Below are 12500 nucleotides of genomic sequence, written 5' to 3' on the forward strand. Positions count from 1 at the left end.
TACTTCCTCCTCTTAATCCTGCTTTTTTTCTCTCTTCCTCCTCCCTCTTGTCTTCCCCTCTTCCATACCTCATCCTGCACTTCTCCATGCTACCTCCTCCTACTTCCTTCCCTTCCTTCTTGCCACCTCCTCCTTCTCATCTTCCTCCCCTCCTCCTTCTCCTCATCTTCCTCCCCACCCCTATTTCACCTCATCCCCTCCCTCCTTTTCCCCTCCTATTTCACCTCATCCACTCCCTCCTTACCTATGCCTCCTCCTCATTTCCCCCCTCCTCATTTCCTCCCCGACACCCTTCCCCCCCCCCCCCCCCCCCCGACTCCCGACACGCAAATACCCGACGCATTCCGTTATGCGGGCCGGATCGATCCGTTCCCGGTTCGCCTCCGGTCCGACCGCCTCGGGTCAGATATATCTCCTTCGTGTATTACCTCCGCTGGGTGGGCTTATTAGTAACATTCCTTTTCTTTTAGATGTAATGCTATTCGTCAACTATTATCATGTTATCATTATTGTTATCACCATTATTATTGTTATTATCATTATCACCCTCATTCTTGTTATCATTATCATCACCATTATTATTGTTATCATCATTATCACCATCATTCTTGTTATAATCACCATCATCCTTGTTATCATTATCATCATTACTGTTATCATCACCATCATTATTGTTATCATTATCATCATTATTGTTATTATTATCACTATCACTATCATTATTGTTATCATTCCCAATTTCACCAACATTACTAATATCGTTATCATCTTTACAACTATTTTTACTATCATTTCGCTCATCTATTTCTTGTACCACCTTTATTCCCCTTTCGTAAGGTAGGGAAGAGGGGGAGGTGATATCAATGATTGAGGAAAACTTATTTCGAAGTGATAATTGGAGGATGCTCACTGTACAAGGTCTACATTTTTTTTTTTATATATAGAGACCTCTATGTATTTCTTTCTACACAGCACTAGCCTATCCACATAAGAGTACACGTTCACACTAGCACTAAGACACACATACTTACATAAACACACACACAACTTACTCAAACAAACACCCACTCATTCACTCACACAACTTACTTACTCAAACAAACATACACCCACTCATTCACACACACACATACACACACACACACACACACACACACACATACACACACACAATCACCCACTCATCCCTCACCCCACACACATACAAATCTTATCATATTTTTTTCTGTTCCATGTAATTTACTCGATCACTCTGATCTCTCAATAGAAACTACATTTCCTGTAAATAAAATGTGACGCCAATAAAATCTGATGTAATTAATTCTACTTTCATATAACCATGAGAGGGGGAAGGGGAAAGAGGGAGGGAGAGAAGGAGAGAGGGAGGGAGGAAAGGAGAGACGGAGGAAGAGAGAGGAGGAGGGAGGGGGAGAGCGAAGGAATAAAAGAGGGGGAAAGGGAGAGGGGGAGGGAGAGAGGGAAAAAGTGAGGGAGGAAAGGAGGGACGGAGGGAGGGAGAGAGAGAGAGGGAGGAAGGGAGGGAGGGAGGGAGGGACGAAAGAAGGGAGAGAGAGAGAGAGATAGAAAAAGAGAAAGAGAAATAGGGAGACAGACAGATAGACAAATAAAAACGGAAACGAAAGGAAAGAAAGAAAGAAAGAAAGAAAGAAAAAACACATAAAATAACTAGATCAAGTGAATCCACCGACCCAGACCGAGAAACAGAGAAACATAAAAGCCAGAAGTTCACATTTCCGAAGACTATCAACACATCCCCCCCTCCCTCCCCCCGTCCCATCCCCCACCCCAATCCCCCCTAATCTCCAATCATGGAAAGAGGCAGGAAGACACGTGGCAATAGCGTAAAAGTTTGAGAAAATAATATGAAAATAACTCTGAATGGTAAAGATGGAGGTTGCGGGGGGGGGGGGGGGGGAGAGGTGGTGGTGTAAGTAATGTTGGTGTGGTGGTGATGACATTGTATGTGGTGATAGGTGATGATGGTGGTGATGACGCTGAATGTGGTGATGAGTGATGGTGTAGGTAAAGCTAGGTTAACCATGATGGTGAATGTGGGTTTTAATGATGGTGAACGTGATTTTGATGGTGAATGTGGGTTTTAATGATGGTGAAAGTAGTTGCAATAGTGAATATGGTTGTAATGAATGTGGTTGAAATAAGAGGTAACGAGACGGTGATGATGGAATAAGTAACAAATGTGATAGTGATGATGACGATGAATGCTTTAGTAACGGCGAAGTATATGATAATTATATGATAATTAGGATGTAAGCAATGATGGTGATGTGATAACGAAAATCAAGTTGTCAAAAGGACTCAAAAAAAAAACAGAAAAAAGAAGAAAAAAAAATCAAACACGTTGACTTTGAAGAATAAAAAAGGGAAATCAAATTATCAAAAGGACCTGATTCCAATGAAAAACAAACAAACAAAGAAACACGTTGACTTTGAAGAATAAAAAAGAGGAAATCAAATCGCCAAAAGGACCCGATTCGAATGAAAAAAAAAAAAAAAAAAAAAAAAAAAAACGAACACGCTGACTTTGAAGAATCAAGAGAGAGAGAGAGAGAGGGAGAGAGAGAGAGGGAGAGAGAGAGAGAGAGAGAGAGGGAGAGGGAGAGGGAGAGAGAGAGAGAGAGAGAGAGAGAGAGAGAGAGAGAGAGAGAGAGAGAGAGAGATAGAGAGAGAGAGAGAGAGAGAGATAGAGAGAGAAGGAGAGAGAGAGATAGATAGAGAGAGGGAGAGATAGACAGATAGAGAGAGAGAGAGAGAGATAGAGAGAGAGAGAGAGTGAGAGAGAGAGAGAGAGAGAAGGAGAGAGAGAGAGAGATAGAGAGAGAGAGAGAGAGAGAGAGATAGATAGATAGTGAGATAGATAGATAGATAGATAGATAGATAGATAGAGAGAGAGAGAGAGAGAGAGAGAGAGAGAGAGAGAGAGAGAGAGAGAGAGAGAGAGAGAGACAGACAGACAGACAGAGAAAGAGAAAGAGAAAGAGAAAGAGAAAGAGAGAGAGAAAGAGAGAGAGAGAGAGAGAGAAAGGAAATCAAATCGTCAAAAGGACTTGATTCGATTCCAATAACATTAAGGAGGGAAGAGGAGGGAGAAAGGCCCGTTGACCGAAGGACGAAGTGGACGCCGAGAGGAATGGTAAAAAGGAAAAGAAAAAGAAGAAAACGGAAAAGAAAAAACGGAAGAAAAGAGAAAAAAGGAAACGGAAGAAAAAGAAAAAAATAAAAGGAAAGAAAAAAAGAAAGAAAAAGAAAAAGAAAAGAGAATAAGAAAAAGGTTGAAAAAAATAAAAGGAAGAAAAAAAGAAAGGGAAAGAAAAAAAGGAAAGAAACAAAGGAAGAAAAAAAAGAAGAAAAAGAAGAGAACAACAACAATAATAATAATAATAAAAAGACGTGTCTCACCGTGTCAAAAAAGGTACCTGTCATATCCAAACAGAATAATAAAGTGTCTGTCTGAGCATCACGGAATCTACTCTCGCCAAAAGGAAAGAAAGAAAAGATTATCTCGACGTGTCTGACAAAGAATATTTTGGTACATTTGCTAATTACGTGTCTAAGTGTTCCTCGGTGGTATTTTTTTAAATTAGAGGGAGGTTTTCATTTCTAAATTCAGTCTATAAAAATATCATTATCATGTTTTGGATTAAGTATTTTTTGCTTTTAACGTTTTGTTCCTCGCATATAAATTTTTCAGACACGCAAAAGTCCTAACATTCTACCTTGTTATTTGTGTTGATAGTACTGTGTTTTGTGTGTGAGAATAACTGTTTAATTCTCTTTAGCATTTTTTTTTTCGAATATCAGATATTCAAGACCTGACATTCAATTTCTCGTGGACCAAATTATTTACTGAATTTTGCCAATTTACTTTCCTAACGCTGAAAAATTATCTCCGTATTTTTTTATGACAAACAGATTACAATATCATAGTTATCTCCTCAACCTCTCTTTTTGTCACGTTATTCAACTGTCTATCTACTGTATGAATTTCTGACTTCCTCTTTCACTCTAGTTATGCAATACTCATCTATCCATCTATCTCCTGTATAAATACATGTTTCCAATTTCAATACTCCATAAATATGCAATGTTCATCTATCTAGCTCTCTACTGCATGAATCTATGCCTCCTTTTCACTCTTCCTCCACAGTTATGCAATTCTCATGTATCTATTGTATGAATCTATGCCTCCTTTTCACTCTTTCATAGTTATGCAATGTTCATTCATCTCTTCATCTACTGAATGAATCTAGACCTCCTTTTTCACCAAACGGTTAAGCAATGTTCAATTATCTATCTATTGTATGAGTATATGCCCCTTTCATTCTTCCTCCACAGTTATGCAATGTTCAATTATCATTCCATCTACTGCATGAATCTATTTCTCCTTTTACGGCTATGCAACGTTCACCTATCTACTGCATGAATCTAAGTCCTCCTTTTCACTCTTCCTCCACAGTTTTGCAACGTTCAAATATCAATCCATCTACTACATGAATCTATGCTCCCCTTTTGCAGATCTACGCTCCCCTTTTGCAGTTTTGCAGCTATGCATTGTTCCTCTCTCTACTGTATGAATCTAAGTCCCCCTTTTCACTCTTCCTCCACAGTTTTGCAATGTTCTTTTATCAATCCATCTACTACATGAATCTACGCTCCCCTTTTGCAGTTTTGCATCATTCCTCTCTCTCTCTACTGCACGAATCTAAGTCCCCCTTTTCACTCTTCCTCCACAGTTTTGCAACGTTCAATTATCAATCCATCTACTACATGAATCTACGCTCCCCTTTTGCAGTTTTGCAGCTATGCATTATTCCTCTCTCTCTCTACTGCACGAATGTAAGTCCCCCTTTTCACTCTTCCTCCACAGTTATGCAACGTTCAATCATCAATCCATCTACTACATGAATCTATGCTCCCCTTTTCACCCTCCCTCCACAGTTATGCAATGAATGCTCACTCTTGTTATGCGTGGTGGAACTCTCAATCGGAAATGTTGCATCTCTTCAAGAGAGGATCTGACACTTAGAGGGGGCGGAGTGTATGCAGCATCCGTCTTCACGCTCTCTTTATTGGTATTTTATGGAGTGAGGAAGGAGGGGGAAGAGCTGAGAAAGTTAGGGAGAAGTGAGACATGGAGAAGGAGGAGGAGGAGGAGGAGGAGGAGGAGGAGGAGGAGGAGGAGGAGGAGGAGGAGGAGAGAGAGAGAGAGGGGGGAGTGGTGTGGAGGGAAAGGAGGAGGGCGGGTTTGAAAGGACTGAGTGAGTGAGTGAGATAGAGAAGAGGAGGGAGTGAGAGGGAGGGAGAGGGGGGGAGGAGGAGGAGGTGAGGAGGAAAGGGAGAGAGGAGAAAGAGGGAGAGAGGAGAAAGAGAAAGAGAGAAAGAGAGAGAGAGAGAGAGAGAGAGAGAGAGAGAGAGAGAGAGAGAGAGAGAGAGAGAGAGAGAGAGAGAGAGGAAGAGAGAGAAGAAGAGAGAAGAGAAAGAGAAAGAGAGAGAATGAGAAGAGAGGAAGAGAGAAAGAGAAAGAGAAAGAGAAAGAGAAAGAGAAAGAGAAAGAGAGAGAGAGAGAGAGAGAGAGAGAGAGAGAGAGAGAGAGAGAGAGAGAGAGAGAGAGAGAGAGAGAGAGAGAAAGAAAAAGAGAGAACGATAACAATAAAATAAATAAGTAATAATAATCCGAAAAAAAAAAAAAAACAGAAATGTATACCCTTTCCCTTCCCCCCCCCCCCTCTCTCTCTCTCTCTCTCTCTTCCGCTGACTGCATATTATCTCCCTCCGTTATCGAGCTTCGAGAGTGAAGTTAAATCGCTTATTCGAAGTTCCCGTAATCATGTCCGTGTCGACTACGGCCAACATGTCTTCCGAATAGTTTCCATTCGAGGCCGAGGTGGATATTGCGGGATATTGTTGGCAGAGAGCGTGGATTGCCATTTCTGTTTGGGTTTTATTGTCGTCCTTTAGAAAAAAAAAAAAAAAAGAAAAAAAGTCTGGGGGACTTTTTAGGGGATTTTGTGCGCATCTTTTTTCGGGGGTATATGTATCATTAATTATCAATGATATTTCTCTGCTTGTTTCTCTTTACACACAGATCTATATCTATCTATCTATATATATAATAAATGTGTATATATATATATAAATATATATATATATATATATATATATATATATATATATATATATATATATATATATGTGTGTGTGTGTGTGTGTGTGTGTGTGTGTGTATGTGTATGTGTGTGTGTGTGTGTGTGTGTGTGTGTGTGTGTGTGTGTGTGTGTGTGTGTGTGTGTGTGTGTGTGTGTGTGTGTGTATGGTTATAAAGTCGTTATTTGCGTATATATTGCACGTAAAACCCCGTACCTCCGCTGTAGATCCCCCGGGTACGAAAAAAGGAAACACTCTCACAAAGCGAAATAATATTAGAAACGAACAAATATTTTCCGACCAAAGCCAAGGTCAGTGGGATACAGCCACAAACTAGGACAAAAAAATATGTCTCAAAGGAGTGGAAGATCAAGGACGAAAGAGGGGAAACAGGGAAGATGAGGAAAATAGGGGGAGGAGGGGGAGAAAAAATAGGGGGAAAGGACGACAAGAAGGGGATAGGGAGAGAAAGATATGGGAGGAAAGGAGACAAAAAAAAAATAAATAAATAAAATAATAATAATAAAAAAATAAATAAATAAATAAAAAATAAGGGAGAAAAGAGGGGAAAAGAAGGGGGAGAATGGGGAGGAAGAGAGGAAGAGAGAGAGAGAGAGAGAGAGAGAGAGAGAGAGAGAGAGAGAGAGAGAGAGAGAGAGAGAGAGAGAGAGAGAGAGAGAGAGCGAGAGAGAGAGCGAGAGAGAAGAGAGAAGAGAAAGAGAAAAAGTGAGGGGTAAAGAGGAGAGAGAAGAGGAGACAGAAAGAAACGAAGGATAATGAGGAGGAAGAAATATATATGCAAGGAAGACTAGGGAAAGAGAGAGCAGGAGGAACGGCGGCGAAGGGAAAGATGATAAAAGCGAATAAGATAAAAAGGAGAGGGGAGAGGAAGAAAAAATGGGACTAATGGGCAAGAAATATTAGCGAAAGGGAAACATGGGAGAACGAAGAGAGGCGAGGCCAAAAAAAAAAAAAAAAAAAAAAAAGGGATGGGTATGGAAGAAGAAGAAATACACGGGAACCACTTGGGAAAAGGAAGAACGAGTAGCATGGGAATAGAGGAGAGGGGAAGGCAGAAGGATGATGAGAGAGAGAGAGGAGAGAAAAGAAAGGTGAAGATTGAAGAATAACAAATAAAAGAGAAGAAAAAAGGAAAAGAATACGAAAAAAAGACAAGAAAAAGAAGACTAAAAAGGAGAGAAAGAAAGAAGGAAAACAACAACATCCAAACAAACCATAAACAAAACAAAGGGGGAAGCAGGAAGACCGAGAGAAGTGATGGAGGAGAGGGAAATCCCCCAACCCCCAACCCCCACCTTCCCTCACCCCCCAACCCCCACCTTCCCCCTCCCTTGGGACAATCGTACTTTCGGTCCGAGGATAAGGAATACCTCAGCTTCCCTAATGAGGAGACCAAAGCAACGCCCCCCCCACCCCCCCTCCGGCTCAATACCCCACGCTTATTACTGATGCATTTGTGGGGGTTGTGGGTGAGGTTGGCTTATGCGTCGCTCTCGTCCTCTGTCTCTGTATCTTTCTATCTGTTTCTGTCTCTGTATCTCTCTCTCTCTCTCTCTGTATCTCACTCTCTCTCTCTGTCTGTCTCTGTATCTCTCTCATTCTTCTCTCTGTCTCTGTATCTCTCATTCTTCTCTCTGTCTCTATATCTCTCATTCTTCTCTCTGTCTCTGTATCTCTCATTCTTCTCTCTGTCTCTGTATCTCTCATTCTTCTCTCTGTCTCTGTATCTCTCATTCTTCTCTCTGTCTCTGTATCTCTCATTCTTCTCTCTGTCTCTGTATCTCTCATTCTTCTCTCTGTCTCTGTATCTCTCATTCTTCTCTCTGTCTCTGTATCTCTCATTCTTCTCTCTGTCTCTGTATCTCTCATTCTTCTCTCTGTCTCTCTCTCTCTCTCATTCTTCTCTGTCTCTGTATCTCTCTCTCTCTCATTCTTCTCTCTGTCTCTGTATCTCTCTCTCTCTCTAATTCTTCTCTCTGTCTCTGTATCTCTCTCTCTCTCTCATTCTTTTCTCTGTCTCTGTATCTCTCTCTCTCTCATTCTTCTCTCTGTCTCTGTATATCTCTCTCATTCTTCTCTCTGTCTCTGTATATCTCTCTCTCATTCTTCTCTCTGTCTCTGTATATCTCTCTCTCATTCTTCTCTCTGTCTCTGTATCTCTCTCTCATTCTTCTCTGTCTCTATATCTCTCTCTCTCTCTCATTCTTCTCTCTGTCTCTGCATCTCTCTCTCTCTCTGTATATCTCTCTCTCATTCTTCTCTCTGTCTCTGTATCTCTCTCTCTCTCTCATTCTTCTCTCTGTCTCTGTATATCTCTCTCTCATTCTTCTCTCTGTCTCTGTATCTCTCTCTCTCTCATTCTTCTCTCTGTCTGTTTCTGTCTTTGTATCTCTCTCTCTCTCTCTCCTTTCTGTTTGTCTTTCTGTGTGTGAGTGAGCGAGGTTTGCTTGTCTCTCTTCTTTGTCTTTTTGTTCGAGTGAGTGTGTGTGTTTTGGGGACCAGAGCGGGACAGGAATAACCGAAGGAAGGAAAAAGGAGACGACAAACGAAGAGGAGGAAGAGGAAGAGAGAGAATCAAAGAGAACTAACCACCAGCCAGGATAAAAATACACTTAAAAAAAACAAAAAAGTCTTTTCACACCTAAAAAAGTCTTTTTACATAAGCGGATATACCGTACATCCCCAGTTTTGTTTTTCTTCTTCATTCCTTCATCCGCAGAACGTGTCACTTTCTCACTCGTCCGAATCCCTTGACAGCTCTATCGCTCTCGCCATTTCACTTGTTCCGAATACGTTTATTCTTGTCCTCAAAGTTCCCGCCAAAACATTCCGAAGACTTGTATGCTCTAACGATTGGCTGATTTTGCTATTCTCTTTCTAACGGTTTTCGTCTTTACGTGCCTGTCATCATTTCTTTAATTGTATCCTTCTCTTTTATTTTTTTTTCTTCCCACTCTCTTCTCTACTCTCCATTCCTCTTTCCTTTTATATTCTACTTCTTTCTCTCGCCTACCCCCTCTTCTTTTTTTTCTCTGGTTTCTGTCTCCTCTTCCTCTTCCCCTCCCTTCTGATTTTTCCCTTCGTCCATCTTTCTCTTTCTTTCGATTTTCTCATTCCCCCTTTCCCTCGTCCAACGCCACACTTCCTTTCTCCCTTGTTCATTTCCTCTCCTTCTTTCTCCCATTTATGCATCCTCCTCATCTCACTCTCTCTTTTTGTTTTGATCTCTCTCTCTCTCTCTCTCTCTCTCCCGCTTTTCATCATTATATCCCCATCTCTCTTCCTCTTGTTCTCCCTCTTCTTCTTTTTATCGCAGTCTCCCTCGCCCTCTCTGTCTGTTTATTAGTCAGTCCATCTGTCAGTCTATTTGTCAGTCAGTCCGTCAGTCTGTAAGTCTATTTGTCTGTCCGTCCGTCTGTCAGTCAGTCTATCAGTCCGTCTGTCAGTCTATTAATCCGTCTGTCTGTCAGTCAATCAGTCCGTCTGTCTGTCAGTCTATTAGTCCGTCCGTCTGTCTGTCTGTCAGTCAATCAGTCCGTCTGTCTGTCTGTCCTGTGCTGTGGGGACCTCAGGCTTCCCTAACCTTCCCGTTCCTTTGTTTCGTTTCATTTGAAAGAAAAAGAGAAAAGAAAGGAGAGAAAAGAGAGTAAAGATGAAGAGAAAGGAAACAGCAAGGGGAGGATAAGAATAAAATTTTAGAATCCACGAGGAAATGAGACGGAAGATGGGAAATAGGAGACGGTGATAATCATGAAAGGATCGCAAGAAAAGGAGAAAGACATAAAGAAAAGATAAAGACTTACGCGAAACAAAAGAGACGAAGGGGAGAGAATTTGAAGAGGAAAAAAAAGATGATAACGAAGAGAATAGAGAGAAAGAAAGAGATTATAACGAAGAGAAGAGAGAGAAAGAAAGAAATGATAACGAAGAGAACAGAAAGAGATAACTAAGAGAAGAGAGAGAAAGATATGATAACGAAGAGAACAAAGAGAAAGAAAGAGATGATAAAGAATAGAACAGAAAGAGATAACTAAAAGAAGAGAGAGAAAGATGATAAGGAAGAGAACAAATAAGACTATCTTGATTGCATGAATTCCCTGAGCACTTACTGCCTGCAGAACGTTGCAATATATATAATGTTCATGCCGTGTTGCATGATGAACGATAATGAACAATATGTCGTCTAGAAGCTAATGCCATAATTAATTTTGTCATTTATATTTTTTCTGAATTGGTTGAGTTTATTTGTACATAAGGCAAGTGCTTCTTTTAACTGTATGTCTAGTTAAACGAAAATAGGGCACAGTTTTGATATTTTTGATTCCGAATCTTTCATTATTATTATCATTATCATTATTATGAATAAAGACAAGTATATATAATTTTAAAGCATTTATTTCTTCTCTCTCCATCTGTCCCTTTGAATCTCTTTCTCTTCCTCCCTCTCCTTCTATGTGTCTCTGTCTCCCCTTCCCCGCCTGTCTGCTGTGTGTTTGTGTTTGTGTGTATGTATATGTATGTATGTGTGTGTGTGTGTGTGTATGTGTGTGTATGTGTATGTATGTATGTGAGTGTGTATGCATGTATGTTTGTGTGTGTGAGCGTATCTGCGTGCGTATAGGTATGAGTAGGTGTGTGCGTGTTTGCATTGCCCATTCAGGAACTTCAGGAACTGGCAATTCTCATCCGCTAACGACCAGCTCAATCCTCCTCCTGTTTACCGGCACAGCGCAATCATCTTATTTTTTACACCTTTTCCCTCTCATCCTTCCAGCATCTCATTTTTTACACCTTTTCCCTCTCATCCTTCCAGCATCTCATTTTTTACACCTTTTCCCTCTCATCCTTCCATCTCATTTTTTACACCTTTTCCCTCTCATCCTTCCATCTTATTTTTTACACCTTTTCCCTCTCATCCTTCCATCTTATTTTTTACACCTTTTCCCTCTCATCCTTCCAACATGAACGTTACCCAAGTCTATTTTCGGTCCTTTCTATGCCGCTCCTTTCGCCACGGATGGAGATCGAAATAAGGAATAAATATTCTTGATAACATACATGCAAATTAAAAAAGTTAGAAATGAAAAACATGATGAGTCATTTTACTTTTGCACAGAATTAAAGGAATTCGTTTGGCTAATAAGAGTAGTAATGGTAGTAATAACAGTAATAGCAATGGGAATAATGGTAATAATTTAAAACAATAGCAACAACAATAATATTGATAAGAATAATATATGAACAATAAATCTCATGATGTCAAGGAAAAGGAGAGAGAGAGAGAGAGAGAGAGAGAGAGAGAGAGAGAGAGAGAGAGAGAGAGAGAGAGAGAGAGAGAGAGAGAGAGAGAGAGAGAGAGAGAGAGAGAGAGAGAGAGAGAGAGAAAGTTATACTCTCTCATACTGATTAGTGCTGCCATCTACCTCAGCCTCCCAATTCATCTTCAGTCACAAAATTTTCCTGTCGCATTTGCCCTAGATTGCCCCTTCGCCATTTTACCTTCAAATCTCAAAAAATGGCGATTCTAAAAATGAGAAATCGTTCTTTGCAACATTTTTCCATCGGATTTTAAAGTTTTCCTATCTTGGTAACGATCAAATGGACGTCTTTTTTTTATATATCTCTTTTTGGATACGTATACATCTTTTTCTTCCTGTGTCCATTTACAGAATATATTTTTAAACATTTTGGCGTTTTACTTCGAATTTATTCAATTTACCAGACTTAAAAAACAACAACCATTAATCGGACAACATTTAAACATCAAAGAATTTCTCCCACGAAGAATCCAACGAGACCCAGTTTATCTAACGACCCAAAACCACCAGTTTAAATAGCGTTCGCATATTGACACGTTCTCGAATACCGTAACATTACTCAAGTCGTTTTCACAGATTAAAACACTGTGTTGACAGGGATTCGGACAGTTCTATGACGATCCGTTTTTTTTAAGTAACGGATTCCCTCGGATGGGCTAGGACAGCGCCATCTTTCTCTTGTTTTTTTTTTTTTTTTTTTTTTTTTTTTTTTGGGGGGGGGGGTTCTGGAAGGTAGTGACCGCTGCCCCGAGTGGGATGCCCTTGATATGGAAGTTATAGAAGTTATGATATGGTTGTAGGAGGGTTGATTTTTAATAATATTCTGTAAAGGAATGGACAGGCAACTACAATCATATATCTGGACCAAAACAATGGCAAAATACAAACACATACACACGCTCGCTCACACACACACACATCCTTACTTACACACGCACACGACACACTCAAGACACACACACACACACAAACTCACTC

General features: G+C 40.4%; 1 protein-coding gene across 1 annotated transcript in view; it reads right to left on the reverse strand.

Annotated features, from left to right (window-relative positions):
- LOC113820804 (uncharacterized) overlaps positions 1 to 12500 on the reverse strand; it is a 74505-nt gene that overhangs the window by 52731 nt on the left and 9274 nt on the right. The window lies entirely within an intron of this gene.

This window comes from Penaeus vannamei, chromosome 23 (assembly GCF_042767895.1).
Source record: "Penaeus vannamei isolate JL-2024 chromosome 23, ASM4276789v1, whole genome shotgun sequence".
Classification (NCBI taxonomy): Eukaryota; Metazoa; Arthropoda; class Malacostraca; order Decapoda; family Penaeidae; genus Penaeus; species Penaeus vannamei.